Source organism: Pantherophis guttatus, chromosome 14 (assembly GCF_059756535.1).
Source record: "Pantherophis guttatus breed Tessera chromosome 14, ASM5975653v1, whole genome shotgun sequence".
In the NCBI taxonomy this organism is placed as follows: domain Eukaryota; kingdom Metazoa; phylum Chordata; class Lepidosauria; order Squamata; family Colubridae; genus Pantherophis; species Pantherophis guttatus.
In genome coordinates, this window is record NC_142076.1 from 11,350,050 (window position 1) to 11,370,530 (window position 20,481).

General features: G+C 42.6%; 1 protein-coding gene across 4 annotated transcripts in view; it reads left to right on the forward strand.

The window, feature by feature from the left end:
• PRR35 (proline rich 35) overlaps nt 1-20,481 on the forward strand; it is a 36,182-nt gene that overhangs the window by 8,664 nt on the left and 7,037 nt on the right. The window contains exon 2 of one of the 4 annotated variants that reach the window (XM_087878815.1): nt 14,231-14,383. The exons of 2 other annotated variants lie outside the window; for them this stretch is intronic. The gene's annotated coding sequence lies outside the window, so the exon portion shown is untranslated. Of the gene's footprint in view, nt 1-14,230; nt 14,384-20,481 lie in introns of those variants that run through there. One more of the 4 variants, XM_087878816.1, reaches the window with a different exon arrangement.

Here is a 20,481-nt window from a genome sequence, read left to right on the forward strand (position 1 = left end):
CAGCAAAAAGGGGAGGCTGTGAGTTCAAGTCCCATGTTACCCATGAAAGTCAGGTGGGTGATTTTGAGCCAGTCACTCTTTCTCTCAGCCCAACCCACTTCACAAGGTTGTTGTTGTTCTGAAAATAGGAGGAGGAAGGTATGCACTGAATAGGTTCCTCACCTTGAGTTATTTGTAAAAAAAAAAAAAATAAGGGTGGGATATGAATAACTAAGTAAATATTCAAGGCATTAGACTTTCTTTTTTTTTAGTTCCTACCTAGCATTTTGCAAGAGCACTGGGTCCTTTTTTTAAAAAAAAAAATGCCCCCAAAGAATAAATGTCCAACTATTTGTTTTTTAAAAAACCTACCAAACATAGACAATTTGATTTGAAAATGATGAATCTTGCAGGAAGGCAGTATTATCGCCAAAGCTGTCCTGAGATTGCAATTAGAAATCTAGAATTTCATTTTTGTTCATGTCAAGATAGATAGATAGATAGATAGATAGATAGATAGATAGATAGATAGATAGATAGATAGATAGATAGATGATAGATAGGTGATTGATAAATGATTGATAGATGATTGATAGATAGATGACAGATAGATGATAGATAGATCGATGATAGATAGATAGATAATTAGATAGATAGATGATTGATAGATTAGATAGATGATGGAAGATAGCTAGATTAGATGATAGCTAGATTAGATAGATGAAAAATGTAGATAGAGATAGAGATAGATAGATAGATAGACAGATGATAGATAGATAGATGATTGATTGATTGATTGATAGATGATAGATAGATATAGATAGATGATAGATAGATCGTTGATAGATGATAGATGATTGATAGATGATTGATTGATAGATATAGATAGATGATAGATAGATAGATGACAGATAGATGACAGATAGATGATAAATAGATGGATGATAGATAGATAGATGATTGATAGATTAGATAGATGATGGAAGATAGCTAGATTAGATGATAGCTAGATTAGAGAGATGAAAAACATTGCTAGATAGAGATGATAGATAGATGATAGATAGATGATTGATAGATGATAGATAGATAGATAGATAGATAGATAGATAGATAGATAGATAGATAGATAGATAGATAATTGATAGATTAGATAGATGATGGAAGATAGCTAGATTAGATAGATAGCTAGATTAGATAGAGAGAGAGAGAGAGAGAGATACATTACATACATTAGATGGATACAGATATAGATACCGATAAAGATATAGATATTTAGAAAAACCTGGAGGCCTCCAAAGCTCAAGATTGCAGCTTCGTTCAAAGGTGTGGCCGTCAATCTCACCCTACCTGACTTTGGAGGGACGAAGCAGAGGCAGCTGGCTGGGGGAACCTGCAAGCTGCCTCTTTTTAGAGTCTCGTCTGTCCTATTCCTATGTGGCTGGGCTGGGCTGCCTCGCCCAGAGTCACCTAACAGGGGAGACGGAGGACATAACAAAATGTAATACAGAAAAGGGTGCAAAACCCCATTTGTCTCCCTTTGTCCGTTCACTGTGTCAGCTTCCTCCCCCCCCCTTCTCTCTCTTTGTGTGGTCTTCAGGGATTGAAGTCCATGGGATGCATGCACGCTCTTCAAGAACCCCCCCACTTCCAAGCCAACTTTAAAACAGGTTTGATATCAGGATGTAGCAGCCGGCACAGCTGTATGTGCTTTCGGAGGGGTTTTTTTTGATCGATAGCTTGTTCCGAGCATCTTCCCCTTCTCCGGATCCTCCCATACATTTTTCATGGCTCACCCCTCCCAGGCAAAGGCTGTCTTGTCTCAGAATTATTATTATTTTCTGTGTGTGTGTGTGTTTTTTTTTTTTTTTAAAAGGCATGGCCCACCAAAGCTTGCTTTGTTTCCCGGAGGCCCCCGAGGTTGTTTTAGTTAAAGGGGCCAATCTATAAATTCCAAGCTGGGAATTCCTTTGCTATATGAACAAAGAAGCCACATCACTCTAGCTCGGAGTGTGCTGTGTGGGTGTGGGTGTTTGTGGGGATTTGTAAAAGCTTCCCCCAATCGGCTTAGAGCTTCAGACCATATTAATATAATATCACCTGTGTGGACCAGGGAACTCATGGCTTTCAGAAGCAGCTGAGGATGCAACGAGACTAGGCAACTTGTTAATTTCAGGAGCTCCAAGTCTTCCCATGCTAGGTTTAAATCGCTTTGAGAAGCCAACTTCCTTTTCCTTTCCTCCTTTTTCTCTTTTTCCTTCCTTCCTTTTCCTTCTTGGCTTCCTTCTGTACTGAATTTTCCATCCTTGATCATTCCTTTCCACCTTCATTTCCAGCATTTCCAGTATCCAGTTTTGGTCATCACAATATAAAAAAAATGTTGAGACTCTAGAAATTGCAGGAATTGGATATGGCTAGTTTGATGAAAAGAAGGACTAGGGGAGACATGATAGCAGTCTTCCAATACCTCAGGGGCTGCCACAAAGAAGAAGGAGTCAAGCTATTCTCTAAAGCACCTGAGGGCAGGACAAGAAGCAATGGGTGGAAACTCATCAAGGAGAGAAGCAACCTAGAACTAAGGAGAAATTTCCTGACAGTGAGAACAATGAATCAGTGGAACAACTTGCCTCCAGAAGTTGTGAATTCTCCAACACTAGAAGTTTTTAAGAAGTGATTGGACAAACATTTGTTTGAAATGGAATACTGTTTCCTGCCTAAGCAGGGGCTTGCACTAGAAGACCTCTAAGGTCCCTTCCTATTCTGTTACTCTCTTATTTTCTCTTAGTCTTTCTCTATTTTTTTCCCTCCACAGCAATGCCAGTGAGTTTTCCTTTCAACAACAACATGAACAACAAAAATGTGCTCTCTGAACCAGAGGTGGGTATCAGCAGGTTCTGACCAGTTCCGGAGAACCGGTAGCGGAAATTTTGAGTAGTTCGGAGAATTGATAAATACCACCTCTGACTGGCCCCACCCCCATCTATTCTCTGCCTCCTGAGTCCCAGCTCATCGGGAGGAAATGGGGATTTTGCAGTAACCTTCCCCTGCCAGACCCACCAAGCCATGCCCACCAATCCATGCCATGCCCACCAAGCCACACCCACAGAACACAGCTCTGAACACTTTTGACCCGGCCAGCAGGCCGAGGCAATTACAACCCAGTTAAGGAACCTATGGAAAGGAACATCTCTCTGATCAATGCATCGGCAACTCTGTAACAGCATTGCCAAAAAGGCATTAAGAATTGTTAACCTGAGCCTGGTGGCGCAGTGGACTAAACTGCTGCTGTTAAAGTAGTACTTAGCTGCCAGCTGCCTGCAATTACTGCGAGTTCAATTCTCACCAGGCTCAAGGTTGACTCAGCCTTCCATCCTTTCGAAGTAGGTAAAATGAGGACCCGGTTTGTGGGGGCAATAAGCTGACTTTGTATAAAATAGAACACCGCTCCGGGGGGCCCAAAAAACCCTACTAAGCAGGTATATACAAAAGTATGAAGGCTATTGCTTAATGCATTGTAAGCCGCCCTGAGTCTCCGGAGAAGGGCGGCATATATAAATCGAACTAATAAATAAATAAATAAATAAATAAATAAATAAAAACCTAATTTTGCGAAGCTTCTTCTCCGGTAACATTGTATTGCTAACTAGGGCATACAAAACCTTTGCCAGACCAATTCTCGATTACAGCTCATCCGCCTGGAACCCACACTGTATTTCAGACATTAATACAATTGAGCGAGTCCAGAGGTATTTCATGAGAAGAGTACTCCACTCCTCTACTCACAACAGAATCCCTTATGCCACCAGGCTTGAAATTTTGGGCTTGGACAATCTGGAACTGCGCTGCCTGCGGTCTGATCTAAGCACAGTACACAAAATTGTCTGCTACAACGTCTTACCTGTCAACGACTTCTTCAGCTTCAACCTCAATAATACACGGGCAAACAATCAATACAAACTCAAGGTAAACCGCTCCAAACTCGATGGCAGAAAATACGACTTCAGCAACAGAGTGGACAAAGCCTGGAATTCTCTACCCGACTCCGTTGTTACATCCTCAAACCCCCACAGCTTCAATCTCAAACTGTCTATCGCGGACCTCACCCCATTCCTAAGAGGTCCGTAAAGGGGGCGTGCATAAGCGCACCATCCCTGTCCTACTGTCCCCATTTATTTGTATTCATTTCCCTCGTTCATGTCCATGTTCATATTCATACCCGCTACCTTGTACATATTTGACAAACTACCCCGTTTCTCTCCAAAATAAGACACCCCCTGATAATAAGCCCAATCGGGCTTTTGAGCACATGGCAATAAGACCAAGCGCTTATTTCAGGGTTCAAAAAAATATAAGACAGGGTCTTATTTTCGGGGAAACAGGTAACAAACAAACAAACAAACAAACAAACAAACAAACAAACAAACATTGTGCCAAAGGAGAAAGAACCACATTGGGATGGAGAAAGGAGGAATTGATCTTCCAGCCCAGGACAGAGGATCAAAACTTTCAAGCTTCCCAGGAGGAAAACTCCGTTTGAAACGTGCCGAGTGAATTCCCTTATCCTGCGATCAAGAGAGCCCTTCGCCCTACCACCCCAGAAGTAACAGGCCTTTGCAATCTCTCCCAGGATCTCTGGCACAGACCTGCTGATGGGTTATGAATTAACCCAATCCTTGAAATGGCACCCGCTCTCAAATGCAAGATTAAATATATAAAGCTGTTTTTAAATGGACTCGGGCAGTGATGGGGGTTTTTCGGGGGCATGGAGTTAGGAAGGGGAAGAGAGGTCAGTGTATCCTCAGGAGCTGTTAAGGAACTTACATACACAATTGGTGTACATTTTAATGTATTGTTACAGATGGTCCTTGACATACGACCTCAAATTGCCACCAGAATCTCCACTGTTAAGCCAGGCGGTTGTTAAGGGAGTTGTGCCCGATTTTATAACTATTTTCCCATGGTCGTTAAGTGAAACACTGCAGTTGTGAAGCAAATCTTGTGATTGTTGAGCAAATCCAGCTTCCCTCCCCCCGGTTGATTTCCTTGTTGACTTTGTTGGAAGCTGGCTCGGAAGATTGCAAAAAAAAAAAAAATCACATGGCCCCAGGATGCTGCAATGGTTATAAATGCAAGCTGGTTGCCAAGCAGCTGAATTTTAATCATGTGACCATGGAGATGCTGCGACAGACGTAAGGGTGAGGACCAGGTGTTGGCCACTTTTCTCTGTGTCGTAACTTCGAATGGCTGCGAAACTAATGGTTGTTTTTTAAGGTGGTAAAATAGAATTCTTTATTGGGCAAGTGTGATTGGACACACAAGGAATTTGTCTTCGGTGTATAAGCTCTCACTGTACTTAAAATGAGAGGTCTTCGGTGCATAAGCTCTCACTGTACATAAAATGAGAGGTCTTTGGTGCATAAGCTCTCATTGTACATAAAATGAGAGGTGATCGGTGCATAAGCTCTCACTGTACATAAAATAAGAGGTCTTTGGTGCATAAGCTCTCACTGTACATAAAATGAGAGGTGTTCGGTGCATAAGCTCTCACTGTACATAAAATGAGAGGCCTTTGGTGCATAAGCTCTCACTGTACATAAAAATGAGAGGTCTTCAGTGCATAAGCTCTTACTGTACATAAAATGAGAGGTCTTCGGTGCATAAGCTCTCACTGTACATAAAAGCTCTAAGTGATAAACCATGATCATAGTCATCATAATAATACATTCATCATAAATCATAAAATTAGATGCAACTCATTAAGCAACCTTCTTGCTCAGCAATGGAAGTCCCAGTCCCAACTGTCGTAAGTTGAGGACTACCTGTATATATGAACCCACATATGTAGACAGGGTTACTGAAGAAAAATTGGGTTTGTTCCTAATTGCCCTTATATGTTTTCAGCAGAAGCTAGTAATTGGGACATATACTTTAGGATCGGCAAAATCATAAAACTATGTCTCACTAATTTTGGCCATGTCATGCGGGGGAATTCACTACAGTGGTGCAGTGGTCTAGAGGTGGAGCTCTTGCCTTATAGTCAAGAGGCTGTGAGTTCGATCCTCGATAGTGGCAGATATTTCTCTCTCTCGACACAATGGGAATATATTTGCTGGAAAAAAAAACTCTGCATTGGCGACAGGAAGGGCATCTGGCCAGTAAACATTCAGCTCCATTCAGTTGCCCAGACTCCACCCCGCAAGGGATTATGGGGTCGTTAAAAGAGGATGATGCGTGGGAATTCACTGGCGAAAGCAATTATGTTTGGAAGAGTTAGCAGCAAAAGGAAACCAGGCCACTGAAGAACACAGTGGCTGGACGTCATCAAAGCTGACATCAGCCAGAGTGTAGAACAACTGAAAGTAGTGCAAGATCAGAAGATACACCCTATAGAATTGCCAAGAGTTGGATGCGACTCAATGGATTACATCATCATCATCACTTTAGGATCATGAGTATACAAGCAACATCTAGCCCATTTTTGGACTCAATCTTTCTTCTGCCACTTTTTTTCCTACTACGCCAGATTGGATCCCAGTCTGTTCAGTTAGAACTTAAAGTCATGCTGACCAGGGGTGGGTTCTACTTACCTCCATTATCTCAGGGGCTGCCCCAAAGAAGAGGGAGTCAAACTATCCTCCAAAGCCCCTGAGGGCAGGACAAGAAGTGATGGGTGGAAACTAATCAAGGAGAGAAGCAACTTAGAACTAAGGAGGAATTTCCTGACAGTGAGAACAATGAATCAGTGGAACAATTTGTCTCCAGAAGTTGTGAATGCTCCAACACTGGAAGTTTTTAAGAAGATGTTGGATAACCATTTGTCTGAAGTGGTGTAGGGTTTCCTGCCTAAGCAGGGGGTTGGACTAGAAGATCTCCAAGGTCCCTTCCAACTCTGTTATTCTATTCTATTCTATTCTATTCTATTCTATTCTATTCTATTCTATTCTATTCTATTCTATTCTACCTTTACTAGCGGTTCGCAATGGGAGCATGCGTGCTTCTGCGCATGCACAGTGTCAGGTTTCGATGCTATCTCAAAATAAATGAATTTCCAAACTGCTGATCTTTGAGGAAATTTTGTCTTTATTGAGCACAGCGATCTGATCCTGGCTCTTTTGCGGTCAGTACTGACCTTTACCCCCCAATCCCTCCCTTTCCAATCCCCAATTCTCTGCTTCTCATTGGCTATCTTCCAAGCCACTTTCCTCATCCCTTCTTCGTCAGATCACAGGAATGTCTCCCCCCTCTCCCATCTCCGAGGAGACAGAATCTTCAAAGGGATTTAGTAGGCAAAAGTTCAAGCTTCTCCTCTCTTTATATATGTCAGTGCTGGGATGCTGACATGCAGATTGTCCATTATGACGTCCAGATGGGTGGGCAGAGCCTCCCGCTGCTTTTACTTCCGGTTCGCAAGAACCGGACAGAACCGGGAGCAACCCACCACTGATGCTGATGGAGAAACGAAGAGAATCCTGACTTCCCATTACATCGTTTCTTCCCAGCATTCCATGGGGTTGGAAAGGATGAAATGGAGAGGTATGAGTTCCACCAAGGGTTATTCAAAGCACAACAAAGTTCTCCTTGGTGTTTCGGAAACCAACCGTTCTTTACTTCCAACTGGATCAGGATAGTGGAAATCTCCACCCAAACCCTTTTACCAAAACAGGGTAGAAGGTTGGGCACCCATGACTATCTGATCAAAATCACCCATTTTGGAAACCGAGCTCTTGGCGCAGGTTCCTGGCTGAGCTTGAGACTTGAGGAATGTCAATTCTGATATTTCATCAAGATAATCGCCCTTCTCCTTGAACGAAAACACTTGCCCCAGGGGAAGAGTGCAGGGGTGAAATCCAGCAGGTTCTGACAGGTTCTACAGAACCGGTAGGGGAAATTTTTAGTAGTTCAGAGAACCGGCAAATACCACCTCTGGCTGGCCCCAGAGTGGGGTGGGAATGGAGATTCTGCAGTATCCTTCTCCTGGACTGGGTAGGGAATAGGGATTTTGCAGTATCCTTCCCCTGGAGTGGGGTGGGAATGGAGATTCTGCAGTATCCTTCCCCTGGAGTGGGGGGGAATGGGGATTTTGCAGTATCCTTCTCCTGGAGTGGAATGGGAATGGAGATTTTGCAGTATTCTTCCCTTGCAGAATTGATATAAACCCAGGGGTGAAATGCTCCTGGTTCGGACCAGATCGCCCGATCCAGTAGCGATGGCGATGGGTGGTTCAGAGAACCAGTAGCAAAAATCCCTGCCCCCTCCCATGCCCAGCTGAGCCGCACAATCATCAGAGGCTTTTTTTTAATTTTAAGAGCATTTTTTTCTACAACCTCTTCGGCCGAAAAAATGCTTTTAAAAGTAAACAAAAAAAGCCTCTGATGATCGTGCGGATCAGCTGGGATCGTCAGAGGCTTTTAAAAGCATTTTTTTTACAACCTCTTCGGCCAAGGAGGCTGTAGAAAAAATATTTTTAAAAGCCTCTGACGATCCCAGCTGAGTTGCCTGATCGCCAGAGGCTTTTAAAAGCATTTTTTTTACAACCTCTTCGGCCGAAGAGGTTGTAGAAAAAATGGTTTTAAAAGTTAAAAAAAAAAAAGTTGGCCACGCCCACCCAGTCACATTACCCCCACCAAGCCACGCCCACAGAACCGATAGTAGCAAATTTTACCTTTCACCCCTGTATTAAGCCTACAAAGTACATGGTGGTGGGTTTTCAATATTCTTACCACTGGTTCGTCCTGTGTGTGCATGCTTGCTTCACACATGCAACTTCCGCGCATGCACCCGGCCTTCCATGCACACACTTTGCTCACTCGCGCACCTTCCACACATGCTCCCAGCCTTGAAAATGTGCCTAAATAAGACGGCATAGAGCTGGGGTGGGTGGGCAGGCCCACCCGTGATCTCCACTACCAGTTCGCACGAACCAGTACGAACCGGCTGAATACCACCTCCGAAAGTACAGCAGATCAGGAAACTGACTTCCAAAAAATGAGTTTATACTTCATTAAAATAGGCTATGATAACTGAATGTTTCTAGTCTTGGTCTCTTAGTGACCATTCGAACTTACAATGGCGCTGAAAAGTGTGACTTCTGACCATTTTTCACACGACATATTGCAACATTCCCATGGTCACGTGATCAATATTTGGATGCTAGGCAACCGATTCATATTTATGATGGTCGCAGTGTTCTGGGGGTGGGGACGGGTCACATCAGGGGTGAAGTGCTCCCAGATCAAACCGGATCGCCTGATCCGGTAGTGATCTTGGCTGGTGGTTCGACGATCCGGTAACGAAGGTAGAGCGAAGCTCCGCCCACCCACGCGGGTGTCATTACTTCCTGGTTTTAACCAGGAAGTAATGTGTTTTTTTACTTTCTGCACATGCGCAGAAGGTTTTGCACATGTGCAGAAGGTCTGCGTGCGCATGTGATGTGTGCGCACACACGAGCGAAGCAATCATGCACGTATGTGGTTGCATGCGCTTCCGAACCGGTAATGAAGGAAAGTAGATTTCACCCCTAGGTCACATGATCCCCTTTTGCCAGCAAACTCAGTGGGGAAGCCAGAGTTACTTCACAACCCTGTGACTAACTTAGCAACTGCAGCAATTCACTTAACAACGGTGGCAAGGGAGGTCGTAAAATGGGGCAAAGGTCTTTAACAACTGTCTTGCTTAGCCACAGAAATATTGGGGTCCATTGTGTCGTAAGTCAAGGATTGCCTGTAGTTTCCTCTCTCTCGGGTCTTAAAACATGTTTCTTCTGCACCTGTAGATTCTTTCTCCAAGGTCATCTCCATAGTTCTTTCTACTCCCTGCCAAGTGTAACTCCTTCACCCTTAAGTGATCTACGGGTTGTAAACTTTCATCCTTGCATACACTGTTTCTCCTCCTCCTCCTCCTCCTCCTCCTCCTCCTCCTCCTCCTTCTCCTCCTCCTCCTCCTCCTCCTCCTCCTCCTCCTCCTCCTCCTCCTCCTCCTCCTCCTCCTTTTCTCCCCAGGCCTACAGCTGCCACCATCCTTGTCCTGATGGTATCATCTGGCCATCTTCCCATTGGTTTCCTCCTTGGGCATCTTTTCTCCCAAGCTGTTCGGCGCAAAGGTTGAGCTCAGCAAGCGTTTCTTCCTGGACTGGCTGAAAAGTCTTTTATTGCACCAAGCTGTTACTACTGGGGCAGCCCTGGGTGGGCTGCACTAATGCCAGTTTGGGCAAGTGAAGGTCAACAAGAGGGGGGGAGGAATCCCTTCCTTTACTACTCTGCGGCTATAGGGAAGAGAAGAGCATCAGCAATTAATTCCTGACATTATTGATAGAATTAAAAATAAATATTCAATATGCCTTTCTTTAAGCTGCTGCTGTTGGTGATAGTGATGTAATAGAATAACAGAGTTGGAAGGGTACATGACTACAGTAACAGAGTTGGAAGGGACCTTGGAGGTCTTGTAGTCCAACCAACTGCTTAGGCAGGAAACCCTACACCACTTCAGACAAATGGTTGTCCAATATCTTCTTAAAAACTTCCAGTGTTGGAGCATTCACAACTTCTGGAAGCAAGTTGTTCCACTGATTACTTTTTCTAACTGTCAGGAAGTTTCTCCTTAGTTCTAGGTTGCTTCTCTCCTTGATTAGTTTCCACCCATTGCTTCTTGTCCTGCCCTCAGGTGCTTTGGAGAATAGGTTGACTCCCTCTTCTTTGGGGCAGCCCCTGAGATATTGGAAGACTGCTATCATGTCACCCCTAGTCCTTCTTTTCATCAGACTAGACATACACAGTTCCTGCAACCGTTCTTTGTATGTTTTCGCCTGATAAACTGATTTAGCCAGATTAGGAACTGATAAGGTCTGTTTTTATTTTTTATTTATTTATTTTTATTTTGTCGAGTACATATTAGATAATATGTACTCGGCTTAAGTATAAGCATGAATTGAATACATAAAATGAATACAATTAAAGGGAACATTAGGACAGGGACGGAAGGCACGCTGGTGCTCTTATGCACGCCCCTTACAGACCTCTTAGGAATGAGAATAAGAGCCTGTAGTACAGTGGACTAAGCACTGTTATTAACATCTGCTGCTTGCAATTACTGCAAGTTCAAATCTCACCAGGCTCAAGGTTGACTCAGCCTTCAATCCTTTCAAAGGTAGGTGAAATGAGGAGCCAGATTGTGGGGGCAATAAGTTGACTTTGTATAAATATACAAAAGCATGAAGGCTATTGCTTAACGCATTGTAAGCCGCCATGAGTCTCCGGAGAAGGGCGGCATATAAATTAAAGCAGAGAGAAAGCAGAGAATGGGGGTGAGGTCAACAGTAGACAGTCTTAAGGTTAAAGTTTTGGGGGTTTGGGGAAGAAACTACAGAGTCAGGTAGTGCATTCCAGGCATTGACCACTCTGTTACTGAAGTCATATTTTCTGCAATCGAGTTTGGAGCGGTTTACCTTGAGTTTGTATCTATTGCGTGCTCGTGTATTGTTTTGGTTGAAGCTGAAGTAGTCATCGACAGGTAGGACATTGTAGCAGATGATTTTATGAGCTATGCTTAGGTCATACCAAAGGCGGCGTAGTTCTAAATTTTCTTTTCTTTTTCTTTTTAAAATTTTTTATTAAGTTTTTAATTAAAGACAAAACACAAAACACAAAACCACACCCAGTGTATAATACAAAATAGGGAGAAGCGGAGGAATTTTTTCTTCATCTTCAGATCTTCCAAAATTCTCTTTGCATTGGCACTGGCATTATTTCTTCCAAGTCCCCGATTGCGTAGTCCACAAATGGTTGCCATATCCTCCAAAATATATTTTCTTTCAATAGTCCTTTTTTGAATTTTATATTACACGTTAACCTATCATTAAGAGCAATTTTCCAAACTTCTCTGAACCATTCATTTATTTTGTATTCAATATTCAATTTCCAGTATCTTGCAATCACAATTCGTCCCATAATGACCAATATCCTTACAAGCTCTCTTTCATCAATTGTTAACACCTTGTCATTCAACTTTAATATGAGGATGGTATCTACTCCCAACTTTACCTTCTTTTTAATTATTTTACTAGATTCTTCTTCTATTCGTAACCAAAAATTCTTCACTTTACGACATCCATACCACATGTGTTCATATGTAGTTTTAAATTTTCTAAACCCAGAATTTCAAGTCTGGTGGCATAGGGTATTTTGTTACGAGCAGAGGAGTGGAGGACTCTTCTTGTGAAATATTTCTTGACACACTCAATTGTATTAATGTCCGATATGCAGTGCGGGTTCCAGACAGATGAGCTGTATTTAACTCCCTGCTGGACTCTTGCTTGGACTTTTAGATTGGTGAATGCCATTAATTCACAAGAGGTAAATAAAGAGGGAGTTTTCGTGACAAGGAGACTGTTTCTTGTTTCTGTTAAGGCTGGGTCAAAACATCTTGTCTGTGTGGACCAGTTTGTGGCATGCTGCAGCCAAGTGCCAGTCCACCGGCCAAGGGTTGGGGAACTCCTGCTTGAAGGCATCTCGTCTTCCTCCCAACAATAAAACCAGCTCAAAATCTAGGGGAGGGGAAAATGCAAAACAACAAGTCAGTTGTTCTGAGAAAGGGATCAAATGGATCCCTTTTTCATCAAAGGGGTGGGGGGAACCCACCGTTTTTAGAAACTAACGTCGCTCAAGTCCTCGGCGCAAAAATCATTGAAGCCAGAGAAAGATTTCTGGATTTGCATCAGTTTATACAGGTGGTGGATCGCAATCTTCCCATTTTCTTCCCAGGCACAACTAGAACCCACAACCTTTAACCTAATCTTAAATTTTGAGATTTGTTTACCAGCTCCTGTTCCTTTAGCTTATTGACAATGCACGTAACACAATGTTGCCTTCCCTCCAGGCTTTGGAATGAAATGGAATGGAATGGAATGGAATGGAATGGAATGGAATAGAATAGAATAGAATAGAATAGAATAGAATAGAATAGAATAGAATAGAATAGAATAGAATATGGAAAAGGAATGGGAATAGAATAGAATAGAATAGAATAGAATAGAATAGAATAGAATAGAATAGAATAGAATAGAATATGGAAAAGGAATGGGAATGGAATGGAATGGAATGGAATGGAATAGAATAGAATAGAATAGAATAGAATAGAATAGAATAGAATAGAATAGAATAGAATAGAATATGGAAAAGCAATGGGAATGGAATGGAATGGAATAGAATAGAATAGAATAGAATAGAATAGAATAGAATAGAATAGAATAGAATAGAATAGAATATGGAAAAGGAATGGAATGGAATGGAATGGAATGGAATGGAATAGAATAGAATAGAATAGAATAGAATAGAATAGAATAGAATAGAATAGAATAGAATAGAATAGAATAGAATAGAATTCTTTATTGGCCAAGTGTGATTGGACACACAAGGAATTTATCTTTGGTGCATACGCTCTCAGTGTACATAAGGAGAATAAAATACATTCATCAAGAATAAAAAGATACAGCACTTAGTCAAGGTGACTAATGAGCTATTAAATCGTACTAGGAAACAGATAAAAGCAATATAACTGGGAAAGATACAAGCAACATAACAGAAGTAAAAGAATAACAGAGTTGGAAGGGACCTTGGAGGTCTTCCAGTCCAACCCTCTTCTCAATCAGGAGACCCTGTCATTTTAGACAAATGATCGTCCAAATCTCTTCCTTTAAAACCTCCAGTGATGGGGAACCTGTAATAACATCTGACGTGTGTTAGCACCCATGCTAACAAAGGCTTCCTTTGATGCTCTCCTCTAACTTCAGGAGGCCTCTGAACTTCCTGTTTTGGAGATGGGGAAGGCCTATAACAGTGGTGGGTTTCAAAAATTTTTACTACCGGTTCTGTAGGTGTGTCTTGGTGGACGTGGCTTGGTGGACGTGGCATGGGAAGGATACTGTAAAATCTCCATTCCCACCTGACTCCGGGGGAAGGTTACTGCAAAATCCCCATTTCCTCCCCATCAGCTGGGACTTGGGAGGCAGAGAAGAGATGAAGGCGGGGCCAGTCAGAATTTTTACTACCAGTTCTCCGAACTACTCAAAATTTCCGCTACCGGTTTTCCAGAAACTGGTCAGAACCTGCTGAAACCCACTTCTGGCCTATAAGCACCATTGCAACTTTTGTATTGATTGGCTACAATACCGAAGAGCACCTGAAGAACACTGTGTAGAAACTACAGAAGTTAATTTAGTCCAACAGGACCTACCTTCTTACCTTCTTACATTCTCTTGCAGGTTAGCCCGCCCCGTGTCCTACTTTATAAAGGATGGGGCTCTCTTTGAAAGCATCCTTCATTTGAAGAGCCTCCAGCCTGAGCTTGCTTTGAAAACCAAGAATCTGAAGAAAAGAAAATTCATGTGAAGAGCAGCTACTACGGGATTCAGCCGGTCAGTGCCAAAGCCACTTGATGTGAGGAGACCTGCATTCCTGTGGATTTTTTTTTTAATTCGATTTTTTTTTCAGAGTTAAAAAAATAAGTATGAAAATAAAAAAGTTTTAAAAAGAAAAGAAAAAAGAAAAAAGGGCAGAAGGCAGAAGATAGCAAAAGGAAAAAGAAAGAATTAAAGATTCTTTAATTCTATATATACCATCTATATATATTAAATTAAATTAAATTACCATTTAATTCTATATATACCATCTTCTTTCAGCAGTTAGAAAAATCCTTCCTATTTAATAGGATTAATAGTTCTCCTCTAAACCATGTTCAGGGATGCGGTGGCTCAGTGGCTAAGATGCTGAGCTTGTCGATTGAAAGTTTGGCAGTTCAGCAGTTCGAATCCCTAGCGCCGCGTAACAGGGTGAGCTCCCGTGACTTGTCCCAGCTTCTGCCAACCTAGCAGTTCGAAAGCACGTAAAAAAAAGTGCAAGTAGAAAAATAGGAACCACCTTTGGTGGGAAGGTAACAGCGTTCCGTGCGCCTTTGGCGTTGAGTCATGCCGGCCACATGACCATGGAGACTTCTTCGGACAGTGCTGGCTCTTCGGCTTTGAAACGGAGATGAGCACCGCCCCCTAGAGTTGAGAACGACTAGCACATATGTGCAAGGGGAACCTTTACCTTTACCTTTAATTCATGTTCATATCTTTCTAATTGCAAAAATATCCCAAGGCCACTCGGGGCAAAGGGATCTTGCAATTCCCCTGCACAGGTGCAAAAGCACCGACGTGGCATTGGCCCCCCGGACACGTCCTCAAAATGCTTTGTCTCCTTCACCTGCCGGAAATAACGCATTGTGGCAGGTGGAGAAAAGCTACAGACTCAGAATATCTGCTGGTGGGGGAGCGACTTACCAAGCAAGCTTCCCGACACCTGTTTTGAATCTGGGAGGTTCAGTTTGGGGCACCTGGAGTTGGAAGGGACCTTGTAGGTCATCTAGTCCAACCCCCTGCCCAAACAGGAGACCCTACACCATGATGGCTAACCTTTTTGCCATCGCGTGCCAAAAGTGGGGGGAGCGCAGGGGAGTTGCACGCGTGCATGCCCACACCCTTAATTCTATGTACCCCCTCCGCACGCTTTCCCTGTTTTTGGCACACGATGCCACGGTGGGCCTGGTAGGCCCGTTTTTCACCCTCCCCAGGCTCCAGAGGTTTTCTAGGAGCCTGGGGAGGGTGAAAACGACCTCCCCCACCCCCGGAGGCCCTCCAGAGGCCAGAAATGGCCCTTTTGCTGACTTCCGGTGGGACCCATCCAGTGGTGAAATCCAAATTTTTTTACTACTGGTTCTGTGGGCGTGGTTCTGTGGGCGTGGCAGGGGAAGGATACTGCAAAATCTCCATTCCCACCCCACCCCTTGGGGGGAGGATATTGCAAAATCTCCATTCCCACCCCACTCTCTGGGCCAGCCAAAGGTGGTATTTGCCAGTTCTCTGAACTACTCAAAATTTCTGCGACTGGTTCTCCAGAACCTGTCAGAACCTGCTGGATTTCACCCCTGGACCCGTCTGTTACTTCGATTGGGCTGTTTCCCGAAGACCCGTTCTTTGCTCTCCCCAGGCTCCAGAGCCTTTCTAGGAGCCTGGGGAGGACGAAAACATCTCCCCCCTCCGGAAGCCCTCTGGAGGCCGGAAACAGCCTGTTCGAATTAACAAACCCTTCAGAAGCTACTGATGATCTGATTCTGAAGTTTTGAAGGCTGACAGAAACACACACACACAATGCAGTCATGTGACTGCATTTTGGGTGTTGGGCAACCGGTCTACATTGACAGCCATTTGCAGCATTTAATTCATGACATTTTTGCCTCCAGTTTTCCAGCAAAATCCAGCCCTTAAGCAAACAACGGGCTTGGCTTTACAAGTGCCGTGTTTGCATAACAAATGTTTCCCCAAAAAGGTTATAAAATCTGGTCGGTCACATGATGACTTGCTTTACACAACCATCATGACTGACGACCGTAATCACCAGGCTCAATTAATGTCGTATGTTGAGGACCATCTGTGCATTAATTTGGAGTTGAGTATTTGTTGTTAGTTGCGAAGTCGTGTCCGACCCATCGCGACCCCATGGACAACGTTCCTCCAGGCCTTCCTGTCCTCTACCATCCTCTGGAGTCCATTTAAGCTCACGCCGACTGCTTCAGTGACTCCCTCCAGCCACCTCGTTCTCTGCCGTCCCCTTCTTCTTTTGCCCTCCATCGTTCCCAGCATTCGGCTCTTCTCCAGGGAGTCCTTCCTTCTCATTAGGTGGCCACAGGATTTGAGTTTCCTCTTCAGGATCTGGCCTTCTAAAGTGCAGTCAGGATTGAACTCCGGAGTTGAGTATAGGGTTGCCAGGTCTGCTTCCAAAAAATAGCGGACAAGTGGCGGGGGTTGGGGTTAAGTAGTTAAAAAAATTTTTAAAAAATTACAATTAAATTATATATTTTCTTACAAACATTTTAACACATATTAAAATAATCACTTCAAAACTTTACTTAAAATTCAAAACATCAAATATATTATAATAATATGTAAAATATTAAATTACATTTTAATTTCATCATAAAGCTTTTGAATAAAAAAAATGTCCACTATTTTGTGAAAAAAAATAGTGAATATAATGTGAAAAAAGCGGACTGTCCGCTCAAATAGTGGACACCTGGCAACACTAAACTTAGCTATTGTAATTCTTTTGGTCCCAGGCAAGTCATAAACCAAAAAAAATAATTGTCACGGGAAATCCATACTTTTGAAATTGGGTGGTGTGCAAATTGTGCATCTGGTTGACCAAAAGCTGAACTTGCCTGGAGAGACTGTGAGGGACTCCCAACATTGTAGGTTAGACGAAAAGTTGTGGGGTTGGGAGAACAGAACACCCCAGAAAAGGTGGTGCACCTTTTCCATGCTCTGCCAAGAAAATCCACAAAGTCACCGGGGATGAACTTGGCTCAAAGAAGATTTTTACAAACATTAGACAAATGCCCGCTATTATTAGCGCTGCAAACCTTGGTAGGAAACGCGAGCTGTCCATTCATAGAAAAGCATATCTGGAATGCAGGAACCCGTTTGCAAAGATGACATTAGCCGAACAGTTTCTGTAAAAGGTTTAGAAAAATGTGCTGTAAATTTGATAGATACCCTTTTCTTTTCTTTTCTTTTCTTTTCTTTTCTTTTCTTTTCTTTTCTTTTCTTTTCTTTTCCTTTCCTTTCCTTTCTCTTCTCTTCTTTTTTCTTTTCTTTTCTTTTTTCTTTTCTTTTCTTTCTTTCTTTCTTTCTTTCTTTCTCTCTCTCTCTCTCTTTTTCTTTCTTTCTTCCTTCCTTCCTTTCCTTCTTTCTTTCTTTCTCTCTTTCTTTCTTTCTTTCTTTACACAATGCTTGCCTTTGACAAACCAAGTTCAACAGCCTTACCCAAAGGAAAAGCTGATTGAAATTGACATGGTGGACAGAGAGATTTTCCCCCAGCTAGGCGCTTGCCTCGCAGACATTCATTGAGCAAGTGTCCGAGATAAGCCCAAGCGAGCCCTATTCACCTTCCCTGTCTGTGGAGGAAAGTTCATTCTTCATTCTTTTGTTACCTTTAATGGGCGTTTTTTTCAATTCCTTTGTTGTGCTTAATGGCCTTTAACCCTGCTGTTTAATTCAAAGGATGCCCGGGGCGGCTTCCCCTAGAACAAGCAAGCTCCTGCCTTCGGGGGTTACAATAAAAAGGGAGCTGCAGGAGTAGAAAAGGAAGGGAACGCGGGAGAGAAAGAGGAAGATCAGATGCTGCTTGCTTAAAGACGTTGGTTTGGCTGGGTTAAGGAACGGTCACATACAGATAGCAATGAGCATTTAGACGTTATATATACCATCCCATAATGCTTTATGCAATTCTCTGGGCAGTTTACAATGTCAGACTATCACCCCCCCACCCCCAACCATCTGGGTCCTTGTTTTACCGACCTTGGAAAGATGGGAGACTGAATCAACCTTGAGCCCGACATGATCGAACCTCTGGCAGTCGGCAGAGTTAGACTGTGATACTGCATTCTAACCACTGTGCCACCAGGAAGAATAGAATAGAATAGAATAGAATAGAATAGAATAGAATAGAATAGAATAGAATAGAATAGAATAGAATAGAATAGAATAGAATAGAATTCTTTATTGGCCAAGTGTGATTGGAAACACACAAGGAATTTGTCTTTGGTGCATATGCTCTCGGTGTACGTGAAAGACAAGATGCATCCATCAAGAATCCTAAGGCACAAGGATGCCTTAGGATAGTCATAGGGAACAAATAAGCAATCAAATCATATTAGGAAACAGTCAGTATAAACAGTCAGCAACAGGTTACAGTCATACAGTAAGTGAAGGAGAAGGAGAAAGGGAATAAGAGAGGAAGGAAGGAAGGAAGGAAGGAAGGAAGGAAGGAAGGAAGGAAGGAAGGAAGGAAGGAAGGGCAATAGTAATAGCACTTATATAGTACTTCACAGGGCTTTACAGCCCTCTCTAAGCGGTTTACAGAGTCAACCTATTGCCCCCCAACCATCTGGGTCCTCATTTTACTGACCTCGGAAGGATGGAAGGTTGAGTCAACCTTGAGCCCCCTCAGGATCGAAGTGCTGGCAGTCGGCAGAATTAGCCTGCAATACTGCATTCTAACCACAGTGCCACCGGGGGCTCTTACGAGATAGCCCTCGACTTACAATCATTTGTTTAGCGACTGTTAGAAGTTACAACGGCACCAGAAAAGGTGACTTATGACTGCTCCTTACACCCCATCATAGCATCCCCACAGTCACAATGTCAAGCTTCAGGGAATTGGCAACCAGCATCCATTTATGATGGTTTCAGTGTTCCTGGACCATATCCTGGTCACCGTTTGTGATCTCAGCTGGCATCTGACAAGCAAAGTCGATGGGGGAAGCTGGATTGGCTTAACAGCCGTGTAATTTCCTTAATAGTTGCAGTGATTCACTTAACAACCATAGCAAAAGGTCATAAAATCGGGCATGCGTAGCTTAACAACCAACTTGCTTAGCAACCGAAATTCTAGTCTTAGTCATGGCCATAACTTGAGGACTACTGTCAGGGGTGGGTTCTGCTTACCTTTACTACCGGTTTGCAACGGGGATCGCTACCTGAATGACTGAGAATATCTAGAGACGTTCAGTCATGAGCTGCCCATATTCCATTGCTGGCTAGGGTATTCTGGGAGTTGAAGTCCACACATCTTTATTTTTATTTTATTTTTTAAAAAATTGTAATTTTATTAGAACACATATTGGACATTTACACAACATACAACATATAAATAACTTTTCATATTTAAGCATTGTTTCATAGTGGTCTTCCAGTTATTACTTTATTCTTCTTCCCCTTTGTCTTAATCTATTATTCCATCTTCTTCCTCCCCTTTTCCTTTCCCCCCCCCGCTCTTTTTTTCCTTTTTCCCCTATAGAGAACTATACATTTTAGTTATCTCTTTACTATTATACATTTCTACCTTCCTATTATATACATTTTTATTCCACTCTGCACATATGATACATCTCTATTTTGTACTTCTATTTTTCTCTCCTAATAGTTATTGTTCTTTATTGTTAGTCTTAAGCCAATTATACCATTTATTCCATATTCTATAATATTCTGTCTCTTCTTTTTCCTTAATTTCTTTTGTTAATCTGTCCCTCTCAGCGCGTTTTAAGATCTTATCTATTAGTTCTTCCTCCATTGGGGTTCTTTCCTGTTTCCAGGTTTTTTTGCATACATTATTCGTGCTGCTGTTAAGATGTGTGGCATCAAATATTTTATTTCTTTGGAATATGGTTTTGTAAAAATTCCTAACAAGAATGTTTCTGGCTTCTTTTCTATTTGTTGTTCTGTTATTTGTTCTATCCATTTCTTAATATTTGACCAAAAATTTTTTGCTGCCGGACACACATCTTGTCAGCACTGACATATATAAAGAGAGGAGAAGCCTCAACTTTTGCCTACTAAATCCCTTTGAAGATTCTATCTCCTCGGAGATGGGAGGGGGGGAGACATTCCTGTGATCTGACGAAGAAGAGATGGGGAAA